Source organism: Heterocephalus glaber, unplaced genomic scaffold, assembly GCF_053883595.1.
Source record: "Heterocephalus glaber isolate CG9 unplaced genomic scaffold, H.glaber_assembly_v1.0 deba00001460, whole genome shotgun sequence".
Taxonomy (NCBI): domain Eukaryota; kingdom Metazoa; phylum Chordata; class Mammalia; order Rodentia; family Bathyergidae; genus Heterocephalus; species Heterocephalus glaber.
The window spans coordinates 8010567-8023272 of NW_028258307.1; the positions used below are offsets into that span (position 1 = coordinate 8010567).

A 12706-nucleotide genomic window follows, 5' to 3' on the forward strand; every position below is an offset into this window, starting at 1 on the left:
TGAAAATTGTAGGCAAACCAGACTTCACAGTTACTGCAGAGGTAAGTAGTCACCTGTGGCTATGTAAATTTAAGTTAAATTAAAATTAAATAGTTCAGCCAGGGGGCCGGGGATTTAGCTCAGTGGTGCCACCTGCCTTGCAAGCGCAAGGTCCTGAGTTCGATCCCCGGTACCAAAAAAGAAAGTTCAGCTAGTCATATATGCCTGAACTCTCAGCACTCTGGGAGGCTGAGGGAGGAGTATTGCAAGTTCAAGTCCAGCCAAAGCAAATTAGTAGCTTAAAATTTTAAAGAGAGGTGGGGATGTAGTTCATTGTGGAGGGCCTGGGTCCTATCCACAGTACTCCAATAAAAATAATATATTCTGTTCTTGCACACTAGCTACATTTCAAGAGCTAGTGCTAGCTACTTTATTGGACACCGTAGAATAAGACATTTCCATTATCACAGAAGGTTCTATTGAACAGACAGCTCATGCTAAAAGATTATGGGGGTTAAGCCCTAAATCTCCGCTAATACAGATTTATGTATTGAAAGGAAGGCCAGAGACATACACTGGAATCAGACACCGAATTATCCCCTGGAGTTTTGACCTGTCCCCAGGAGGCAGGGAACCGTAGAGAATTTTTCATGGGTCTTGGCTTCAGGCTTCTTCTACCCAAGGGAATTATTCAGATATTCTGAAGAAGTTCTTCATTTAAGAATTAATCCAACCAGTCATAATGGCACATGCCTATACAGATATACCTACCTGTTTAATGACTATTCAGACTTATGACCTTTTATTTTACAGTTCTGTGCATTTTGTTTATAGAGCCACAATGTCTTTTTTTTGGTACAGTACATCTTGTTCATACATTACTGTAATTTTTTGCTGATTGTACAATATAGCACTGTAGTTTTACATTGTTATACATTGCAGTACTGCATGTAAGAATTATGCAAATAAAAGCAAAGTCATGAAATTGGAGTTTCCTTTGACCATTTCCCTGTTCTAACTATCGTAATGTGCATAGTATAACTCCTCATTTAGTGTCAATTCATTTAACAACCCACTTGTGGGACTATGACTCAGTCCTTAAAAGAGAAGGTCTGTAATCCTAGCATACAGGAGGCTGAGGCAGGAGGACCACTGGGAGTCGGAGGCCAGCTGGGCTACACAGTGAGTTCAAGGCCAGCCTTAACTACTGAGACCCTGACTCAGGAGGGGGATAAAAGCAAAATAAAAGAATGACTGCATCCTGACCGACCTGGATTTTCGTCTCAGCACTGCCATGTACATGCTCTGTGGCCTAAACTTGATACTCAACACAGCAACTCCCTGGGAGCCGAATTTTGGGGCTCATCCCAGAGCTTCTGAATGAGAATCTGCATTCAGACAAGATTCCCAGGTGTCATGTGCACACATTGCACAGCAGCCTGTGTCCAGTGCTCTCCTGACCATCCCTCACATCCTGTGAAGAGGGCGGAAGCTTCATGGGTGGCTCAGGGAGAACACTTCCTCCAAAGGCTTTGACCTGCATGGGCTGAGACCACCAGGAGCCACCACCTACAGCCCTGCCTTGCTCCCCCATACCCCATAGGGAGGTCTCAGAGGGGTTCGGGTTGCTTGGAACTGACCCTGGCAGGGCTGGGGCCTCCAGAGGAGGACAGGTCCCTTGTTTCCATGGCCCATGGAACATCAGGCTGGAAGTGAATGGAGTCAACTCTGCAGAATCTGCCTCATAACTGATCCTTCAGTCTTTCTCCACACTGACCCCAGGGCCAGCTTTTTATGCCAAACCTGACTCTTGTCGCTGCTCCTCATTGCCTTCTGGTAGCCACTGCCCTTGACACCAAATTCAAAGCCCTTAGCCTGGCCCCAAAGCTCCTTCCCAACCTGCCTGGACCCATCTCTTCAGCCTCTTGCGCTGCACAGCCTCCCACAGACATTTGGGCCAGACAGAGGGAGCCATTTTCCATGGAGCTGTGAGGTGCCCCAAGTCCTTAAGGACAGGGTTTCAAGAGCCAGGCAGAGAGGAGGTGTCCCAGGCTGGCACCGCCTGCTGCACAGCTCCATGTGTGCCGCTTCCTGCCTGGAATCCCTTCCTTGGACCAGCCTGTTGCCGGGTGGAGGGTCCCATGGGGCTTCTCTCCAGGTTCTTAGTGTCCCAAACAAAGAATTGGACAAGACACACAGAAAAGGCAGCAAAATGGTACATTTATTGAAGGTAGAAAAGAGGTACACTCTACAGGGTGAGAGTGAGCCAGGGAAAAGTCTCCCAGCTGAGGATAAGGGGAAAAGGGACTTTTGTATCCACAATTCACAGGCTGACTTCCCCCTCACGCAGATAATGCAGTGGGACATTTGTCCTATCAAAAATTCACTCAGCCGAGCCAGGGATTTAGCTCAGTGGTTCCGCCACCTGCCTGGCAAGCGCAAGGTCCCAAGTTCGACCCCTGGTACCAAAAAAAAAAAAAATATATCACTCAGCCTGGTGCCAAACTTAAACTGCTTTATGGAAAGACTCTCTTGGATTCTTTTAATTTTTTATTTTTATTAATACATGTTTGCAGTACGTAATTATTACATTCCTTGTGGGGATCTGATACATATCTCAATTCTTCCTCCCCACCTTCCTTTTTTTTTTTTTCTTTTGGTTTTTTGAGACAAGGTCTCACTATGTAGTTCAGGCTGGCTTTGAACTCACTATGTAGCCCAGGCTTACAATAATTCTCCTGTCTCTTCTCCTTAGTCCTGGATTTACAGGGGTGTGTTACCATGCCTGGCCAGATTCCTGCAAGATATAAATGAAGGATCTGGAATAGTGTTTTTTGATTGGTTATCCCCACCTGCAAAGAAAGGATTGAAAAGATTGGTCCTTTGAACAGCACCAGATTCATATGCAAGACTGAAAATAGCACTTCTCCGAATGGTCCGCAGTGCTCAGTCTAAGCCTGACATCATTTTGGGTCCCAGCATTCTTTCTAGGAAATCTCTCGCTCGATTGCTCAGTTTCTTTCCTTCTGATTAAGGAGGAACTGTGCTCCCACTGGCAGGCTGTCCCTGGGCAGGATGAGGGGTGTCATGATGGTGGTCCTAGGTTTGGGGGCGTCCCTTGCCCTGTTGCCCTATCTCAAGCCTGACCATGAACTTAAGACTCGGCCCTTTTATATTCACTTTCTGAAGCCTTTCTTCATGCTTCCAGGTGACGGGAAAGGCTATTACCTGTGTGACCAGGGGCTCTTGTAAATAGCCAGCTGCTCGAAGTGCACAGGAAGTGCCGTTTGTCTCCCTGTGGCTGCTCCCTCACAGGACAGCTGAGCCAGAGACTGGATCCAAAGCATCCAGTCTGGTCTGTTGGTGTGGCAGGTTCTCCACGAGCGCTTGCTGATGTAATGAACGATGACAGCACCTCCTCGTCTTCCAACCTATAATGCAGTAAGTCCTGCAGACAGCTTGCCTCAAATCATGCCTTGGCAACCGGGATAGCAGAGAGGACAAGGGTGAAGGACTCATCGGATCAGCGTTATCTCAGCAAGCTGAGCTCAGCAATGCTGGATCACGGAACCTGCTAGCACAGCCAGTGGAAATGATACCTTGGACTCAACTCTGCTCTCAGGTGTTTTGTCTTTTGAGTCTTCTAGATACTTGTGTGTATGCGTATGTGTGATGTATATTTTGTGTCATCTTTGAGATTGATGAATACATTGTGAAAAACATAACATGTCCATGATTTTTAAAAATTAAATACTCCAAAATTAAATTCACACTCTATCCCCTGATTCTGAACCAACCTCCCATTACTTTCTTATAGGCATTACTATTGTTAATATGTGAATACATTTAAATACATATGTATATATAAATGCATATACATATTTCTGCAGACATTATATGAATGTGTTTGTATATAAATATTCATGGGTGTAAATGAATATTCACTAGCTTTTATCACATTTATGGTAACAGAAGGACCAGATCAGCCATGCATAGGGTGCGGTGGCACATGGCTGTAATCCCAGCACTTGGGAAGCTGAAGCAGGAGGATTGGGCTACATTGTGAGTTCAAAGCTGGCCTGGACCACATAGTAAGATGTTGTAGCAACAAACAAACATAGAACAAGTCATGATGCTTAGGTTTCAGTAAATAGGTTAGTAAGTTGTACAATCAATTGATGTGGTGAGTATCAATGTGATTTTGTTTGTTTTGTCGTAATGAAAAAGAATGGAAGTGATCAGAGTGGATCTCACATAGATTAAGTATTGTTTTTAAAAAAAACTTGTTTCTGTTTTTATTAAATTATTTTTATTTTTTTATTTTTGCTTAAATTCTTTGGTACATTTTAGGTATACAATATGCTTACTTTTATCATTGGGTGCTTGTACCTGTACATGATGTATCTTGGTTCTTATTTTTTCCCCATTACCTGTGTGCCCTTCACTCTTGTTTCCATTTTTAAAATCAAGCTTATACCAAGACCTCATCTTTTTTTTTTTGGTACCGGGGATCGAACTCGGGTCCTTGCGCTCGTGCAGCAGGCGCCAGAACCACTGAGCTAAATCCCTGGCCCAGGACCTCATCTTATTAAAAAGCTTTTGGGCTGCGGATTTAGCTCAGTGGTTCTGGCACCTGCCTCGCAAGTGCAAGGTCCCGACTTTGATCCCCTGTACCAAAAAAAGCTTTTGCACAGCAAGAGAAACCACCAACAGAGTGAAGAGAAAACCCACAGTGTGGGAAAATTTTTTACCAGCTGTTCAGATAAAGGACTATTATCTAGAACCTATAAAGAACTCAAAAAAATCAGAGCCCCCCCCCAATATAAAGACCCAATCCAAAAATGGGCATCTGAAATAAAAAGACGCTTCTCAGATGAAGAATTAGAAACAGTAAATAAATATATGAAAAAATGTTCAACATCACTGGTCATTTGAGAGATGAAAATTAAAACAACACTGAGATGCCATCTCACTCCAGAAAGAATGGCTGCTATCATGAAATCAACCAATAAAAAATGCTGGCGGGGCTGTGGGGAAAATAAAACCCTTCTCTACTGTTGGTGGGAGTGTAGACTTGTGAAACCACTGTGGAAATCAGTGTGGAGATTCATCAAAAAACTAAAACTAGAGGTTTTATTTGACCCAGCTATACCTCTTCTAGGTATCCGAAAGAATTAAGTGTCATATCACAGCAATACATGCACACCCATGTTTATAGAGGCACAGTGTGTAATAGTTAAATCTTGGAAACAGCCCAAATGCCCATCAACTGACGAGTGGATAAAGAAGATGAGGGTTTTTTTATTCAATGGAGTACTACTCTGCCATAAAGAAGGATGAGCTTCAGGCATTTATAGCTAAATGGATGGACCTTGAGACCACACTCCTAAGTAAAATAAATCAGACACAGGGGTTTCAATACTGCATTGTTTCTCTGGTGTGAGAAACTGAAAGTGGAAATAAGGACTGAGATGTATAATGGATGATGGGAAATGGGAAGCAAGTGTTCAAATGAGAAGGGGAACAGAGGAGGAGGGAGGGAGAAAGGAAGGAAGGGACAAGAAAAAAAGTGACGATAGAAGGAAAAAATAGAAACAAAGCTTTTGTACATAGGGAGGGGAGGGGGATTCGGGGGGGAATGGGATAGAATAAAATTTATTTAAAAAAGAAAACTAGGGCCAGGGATTTAGCTCAGTGGTGCCACCACCTGCTTCACAAGGACCCTGTACCAAAACAAACAAAAAACAAAAACCCTGCAACAGATATTTTCTTTTAAACATCTGTCTATATGTATGTGAATGCAGATGAGCAATGTAAAATTCACTCCATTTATACTAAAATTTATGAAAATCTAAAAAGAAAATCAAGCTTACAGAGGTATAATTCGCATGTAGTGATGCGAGGGTGGAGGTCTAGGTCGCTTAGCGGGAGACGGGCCAGGTTTCCTGACAGCCTGACTTCAGCGCGGAGGGAAACAGGACAGGGCTCTCCAGGCTCCGTCCGCAGCCTGGGGCCCGCAGTGTTTCCCTCACGTGACCAGGCCCTGCGGTGGGCGGTGCCTCTCTCGCTGGAGCCTGAGAGGATTATGAAAACTGGGCAGGCGGAGCGCGGCCAGGGGACCTGAGGGGAAATGTGCAGTGGAGGACAAGCAGGTGAGGCCAGGTTGGCAGGAGGTGTGGAAAGGCTCCTGGCGCTGCAGTGAGCCCTGCGAAGACTTGAGCCCTGAGCAACGTGTGTTTTGGGACCAGTGCTGGATGGTGATCCAGACAGACTGAGGCTGGGCGAGCTAAAAGAGAAAAAAAGCCAGGCGTGGTGGTGCACGCTTATAACCCCAGCAATGGGGAGGCTGAGGCAGAAGGATTGCCACAGTTTGAGGCCAGCCTGGACTACATCGTGAGTTCAAGGCCAGAACTACATAACAAGAAAGCAAGACGAAAGATTTCGCCCTTGTGAAGAAGGGGTTACATGAGGCCTGGCATAGTGGCTAAGGCCTATAATCCCAGCTGCTTGGGAGGCTAGCACAGGAGAATCCCTATTTCAAAGCCAGCCTGAGCAATTTAGCAAGACTCAAAATAAAACAATAAAAAGGGCTGTGGGTATAGTTCAGTTCTCCCTGGTTTTAATCCCCATATCCCCAAATATGAGAGGTTACATGAAATACATAAAAGAAATATATTGAAATGAATTGCAGAATTCATCCTACTTGGGTAATTGTGGGAATCCTAGCCCTCCTCGAGGCCGGTAGACCTCCTCCCTTCAAGTGTGCATTTCTCAGAGCCAAACCAACTCACTGGGGCTGGGCTGGGCCTCACTGGAAGAGTGCTTGCCTTGCATTCATGAGGCCCTGGGCTTGATCCCCAGCAATCCCAAGAAACAAAAATAAAAACTGGGCGTGGTGACCCACACCTGTAATCCCAGCCCTCAGGAGGCTGAAGCAGAAGGATCACCGTGAGTTCAAGATCAGCCTGAACTGCATAGTGAGACCCTATCCCCCCCCCCCCCCAAAAGCCAACTCAGTGAACTCAGGTAAGAACTTCTTAAGCACAAAGTAATAAAAGGAGTCTGAGGATGTAGCTCTGTAGTAAGGCACTTGCCTAGCATGTGCAAAGCCCTAGGCTCCACACCCAGCACCATAAACATTAAAATAAAAATAATAATAACAGAAAATGATGGGGGCGGGTATTTAGCTCAGTGGTTTCACCGCCTGCTGCGCAAGCGCAAGGACCCAAGTTCAATCCCCAGTACCAAAAAAAAAACAAAAACAGAAAATGAGCTGGGCATGGTGGTACACATCTGTAATCCCAGCACTCTGGGAGGCTGAGGCAGGAGGGACCACAACTTTGAGCCCAGCCTGGGCAATTTAGCGAGATTCTGTCTCAAAATAAAATAAAATGAAACAAAATGAAATGAAAAAGGGCTGAGGATGTAGGTCAGTGCAAAGCCCCTGAATTCAATCCCCAGTACCACAACAAAACAAAGCAAATTTCCTGTGTTCGTCAGAATTGACATAAATAATTGAAATTACCAACATTCATGTTTAACTGGTTTGTCCACTAATTGTTTCAGATCTGGTTTCCATCACACAGGGCTGTGAGAGTTGGTGTATTCCCTGTGAAACTCCCCAAGCACTTAATAAATCTTGATTAATGAGCAGCTAGCTCCTCTGAGAAATAATGAACGCTTTTAATTTAACAAAAGTCGAGGGAATCTTGTTTGCACTGTTGCATAAAAGTAACCTGGCTTCGGTTTCTATTTATATGAAGCCATTAAATATTAAACTTCTGGGTTAAATGCAGGCAAGAGAACTGGAGACTATTTTTAAACTAGAGTAAAATAAGGATTTCTAAACTGGGCACCGTTGTCCCTCCCTGTTATCTCAGCTCTTGGGGAGGCTGGGGCAGATCACAAGTTTGAACCCAGCCTTGGCAACTTAGTGAGACCTTGTTTCAAATCAAAAAATAAAGGGCTGGGTTTCAGCTCAGTGTGAAGGCCCTGGATTCTATCCTCAGGATAGGGGTATAAGGTCAGGGGCAGGAGAAAGATTTCTAAAATAGCTGCACAGAACAAAAGGTATTTTGTAGTGCATACTGTCCAATTTTATATACAAGGTACTACATAAACTTTTTTTTAACAGTACTGGGGATTAAATTTAGGATCTCCACACTGAACTACATTTCAGTCCTTTGTTTTTTATTTTGAGACAGGTCTTGCTAAACTGCTAAATTGCCTGGGTTGGAGTCTTCCTGCCTCAGCCTCCCAGAGTGCTGGGATTACAGGTGTGCACCACTATTCCTGGCTTACATATTTTTTTTAGTAACATATATTGTATGGACATCATATACTATATCTTATTCATGCCTTCTACAAGTACAATTAAGATTCTTTTTTATTGTTGTTTTTGAGATATGGTCCTGCTATGTAGTTTGGGCTGGCCTTGAACTCACTGTGTAGCCCAAACTGGCCTCAAACTCATAGCTATCATCCTGCCTCAGCCTCCTGAGTGCTGAGTTTACAGGTGTGCATGACCATGCCCAGCTTTAGTTTTTTTGTTGTTTTTTGGGGGTTTTTTTGGTACCAGGGATTGAACTTGGGACTTTGTGCTTGCAAAGCAGGAGGTGGAACCACTGAGCTAAATCCCCAGCCCCCAGCTTTAGTTTTGATTAATTACCTTGGCATGGATATCCCATCTTGATGTAAAATAATTATCAAGTTCAGATAAGAATATGTATTTATATATTGTAATTAGAAAAAGATGGCCCTAGAACTGGAGCTTGGTGCTAGAAAGCTTGTGTGAAGTTCTGGGTTCAGTCCCCAGCATGGCAAAAACAAGTAAACAAAAAACATGGCCTAGGGCTGGGGATTTAGCTCAGTGGTTCCACTCCCTGCCTCGAAAGCACAACGACCCGAGTTCGATCCCTGGTACCAAAAAAACAAAACCAAAAAAACATGGCCTAAAGCAACACCCTACCTGATTTCAAGTGAAGAATCTTTTTTATGTGCTTGTTAGAAACAAAACAAAACAAAACAAACCACCAATGAAAGTTCAGCTGACTGGTGATGCATATTTACAGGCTGACATTCAGGCCATCTTTTGCAGGTAGAATACAGACCCCTCAGTGGTGTGTGATCCTGGGTCATTCAGGAGAGAATTGGAGTAAGGATAGGATTCTGGCTTTGTCTGCCACCATCCCCTTGTTTACATCATCACAAAGCAAGCAGGAGAAAATAGTGGCAGTCACGAGATAATACAATACTGTCGGGAATAGAAATTTTTGTTTTTCTTTTGAGACAGGGTCTTCCTTTGTAGTTCAGTCTAGCCTTGAACTTCTGGCGATCCTCCTGCTTCAGCCTTCCAAGTGCTGGGATTACAGGAATGGACCACCACGCCTGTGTTGGAATAGAATTTTTTCACCAAGATGCATAGGCCAAAACCAGAATCAAGGACCCCTTTCCTTCCCACACTGTACGGTATCTTGTCAACCTGCTCCCCCTACTGTCTGTTTTCTGTATAGCAGGTCCTTCTAAAAGCAAAAAAGCATAAAGCTGCTTAAAATTCTCAAATGCCTTCCCCTTTCCAGACATGTGACTCTGTCTCCTCTGAGCTCTGAGCCCTTCCCCCAGCACATGGGACAGCCTGGGCTTATTTATGCTGAGCACACTGATTTACACACTGACCTCAAACACAGCTCTTGAATCTGCTGACCCTTGGGCTTGAACGTTCTTCTAGATTGTTGCAGGGCTGAGGCTCAACTTGAATATTGTCTGCTCAGGCCATTCCTGAACCCCTGCAGCTAAAGACACCAGTCCACTGGTCCTCTCCCTCCTTACCCTATGGGGATCATTCTGTGAGACTTGTTTCTGTTTGCCTTGGCTCCTTTTTTTTTTTTTTTTTTTTGGTACCAGGGATCGAACTCAGGTCCTTGGGCTTCCGAAGCAGGCGGTGAAACCACTGAGCTAAATCCCCGGCCCTGCCTTGGCTCCTGAACAGGAGGCCTTTGTCCACCCTTCTTGTCCCTTGCCATGCCACACTGTGCCTGGCACCAAATGGGAACCCATCATTTTGTTGGATGAATGAATATCATCTTGTCCTTATCTAGACTGGGTATTGTTAATTTGAGGCACAGCATTTTCAAGAGATCACTTTCTCCTCTCTCTATTCTGCTCAAACCAGTAAATGAAATGAAGGTTTCCGAGTATATGGTTATGTGCTCTGGGACATGGGAAATGTTTTCAGATTCTCAAAAGAATCCACACAACGAAATGTTAATTACTACTAGTACACAGTTTTAATAAAGCACTTTCTCACATATTTAGTTCTTATTACACATAGAGATAGGTAATGTAAAACTTATAATTCCCACTTCATATATAAAGATGTGGAGGTGCAGGCAGGTTAAACATATTATTAAAGATTACACAGATAATCAGTAAAGGTCTCACTATGTAGTTCAGGCTGGCCTTGATCTCACTATGTAGCCCAGGCTGGCATTGAACTCATGGCAATCCTGTCTCCTGAGTGTTGAGATTACAGATGCGCACCACCACACCCAACCATAAATCCACTCTTTCGGATTCAAAATTCTGAACTCTTTCTGCTGATGACATGGAAGAATCCAGAACTCTGGGGAAGGTTTGCATTGGTCTTTGCCTATCTTGATTTGTTCAACAGTCAACAAACGTAAACACTTTTCTGAGGACTTTCTCATTTAAGGTAGCTTATAAGCATCTGCTAGGTGTCAGGGTTTGGGGTTGTGTGTGTTTGTGTGGTGCTGAGCAAGTGCTCTACCACTGAGCTACACACCCAGCCCCAAATTAAAATTTTCAGTATAAACATACTACCCATATCTAGGTCAAGATAGTCTATCAATACTTGTCAGCCTGCTTTTTAATTAAATGTTAATATACAAATTAAGGAAAACAAAATAATTTTCTACTTGGCTAAGTAGAGCATACAAGCAAGTACAAAAATAGGAATGAAGGGCCGGGTATTTAGCTCAGTGGTTCCAGCGCCTGCCTCGCAAGCGCAAGATCCTGAGTTCGTTTCCCCAGTACCAAACAAAACAAAAATAGGAATGAATATACCTTAAAGCCAAACGAAGATGTTGGGGAATCTGTTTAGAGTTTTCTTGCCTTTCCAGTTAGAATATGTAGTTACAACATCAATGTGGAAAAGTCAGTATCTCATTTTTTCAAAAATGAGCTTTTCTGGGAAAGGAAAATCTAACTCTCAACTCTTTCTGGCTCACTTTCAAGAAGTGGTTCGAACGCTACGGCATTATCTGGCGTTAAATTACTATGAGCTGTGTGAGTGGCGGTATCTCTTCCTAAAGGTCAGGTCTACAAGACACAGCAAACAGCTTCAAAAGCGCTTGTTTTGTTAACCTCAAGAAGTTATAGGGAACAGGGCACTTGAAAGACTCTCCCACTCTAGGAAGATCCTCAAGATCAAAAAGATTTCTTCTTCCCTGGATCCCTAAAGACCAACTTCATTTTAGCAGAACAGCATTCCCTTTTTTCGCTCAACTGTTTTTCTTAAAACCCACAAGGTTGGCACCATGCTTTCAGGATTCTCTAATTAACTAGCTTGGGTGTTAGAGGTCGAGCCATTTAAAATGTTAGCCCAATGCAGGAAGACAAATATTCAGAGAGCATTTCACTCAGAATTACTTCATCAAAAGTTATCTTGTTAGGGGCCTCCACGAAGAAACCAATGGATAGCTTCACGTTACCTGTTGTGAAAACTTGGTTTGGTTTGGTTCAGACGGGTTGTCACTGTGTAGGTTAAGCTGGTCTTGAACCGTGTAGGCCCAGGCTGGCCTTGAACTTGCAGTGTCTCCCTGCCTCAGCCTGAGTGCTGGGATTCAGGTGTGCACCACACCCAGTGGAAACCTGTTTTGTCTTTTGTTTTTGTGGTACTGGGATCAACTCTATAGCCTTAGACATACTAGGCCACTTCCCTGAGCTAGGCCTCCAGCCTTTTTCTGAGATGGGGTTTTGCTAAGTTGCCAGGCTAGCCTTGAACCTGTGATTTTTCTGCTGGGATTACAGGCATGCACACCCATGCATGGAAACTTTTTTTTTTTTTTGAAAGATCTATAAGAAAACCACAGACATAGAAAACAAAAACAAACAAAACATCCAGAGCTTAGTGGAAAAAAGACCTGTTTCTTGGCTTACGATTGCCAGGGTTTGAGCACTTCTGGGTTATCCCTTAACTATAATTGATGCTACCAGTTTGGAATCCCACCTGCTACAAGGGTCAAAGATTGCTGTCATACAGGAAGGACAATCTGTCAACTCCCTTCCTTCCTTCATTTAAAATAAACCCTGAATAAACATCTGACAAGAAGCTATGATGTTGGAAGGAAAGACGCTCTTAACATGAAGGCTGAAGGCTGAAGGCTGATGAGAACCTTGGGCTCTTTCCCAACCTACTTTCCCCCTCTACTATAAAAATGTCATCGAGCCAGGGATTTAGCTCAGGGTCGCTGCGCCTGCCTCCCAAGCTCAAAGTCCTGAGTTTGATCCGGTACCCCACACACACACACACACACACAAACTAAAAGAGCCATGCACCATGACTAAAATATACTTGTTTTAAAGTTTTTTTGGTTTTTCTTTTGTACTGGGGATCGAACTTGGGTCCTCGCACTTGCGAGGCAGGTGGCGGAACCAGAGCTAAATCCCCGGCCCCTTAGAATATACTTGTTTATTCTAGGAGCAGAGG

At 43.9% G+C, this 12706-nt stretch overlaps 1 non-coding gene across 1 annotated transcript; it reads left to right on the top strand.

Annotated features, from left to right (window-relative positions):
* Positions 1-5965: 5965 nt before the first annotated feature.
* On the top strand, positions 5966-6105 carry LOC147826893 (small Cajal body-specific RNA 17). The gene has a single exon (XR_015453403.1).
* Positions 6106-12706: the final 6601 nt, after the last annotated feature.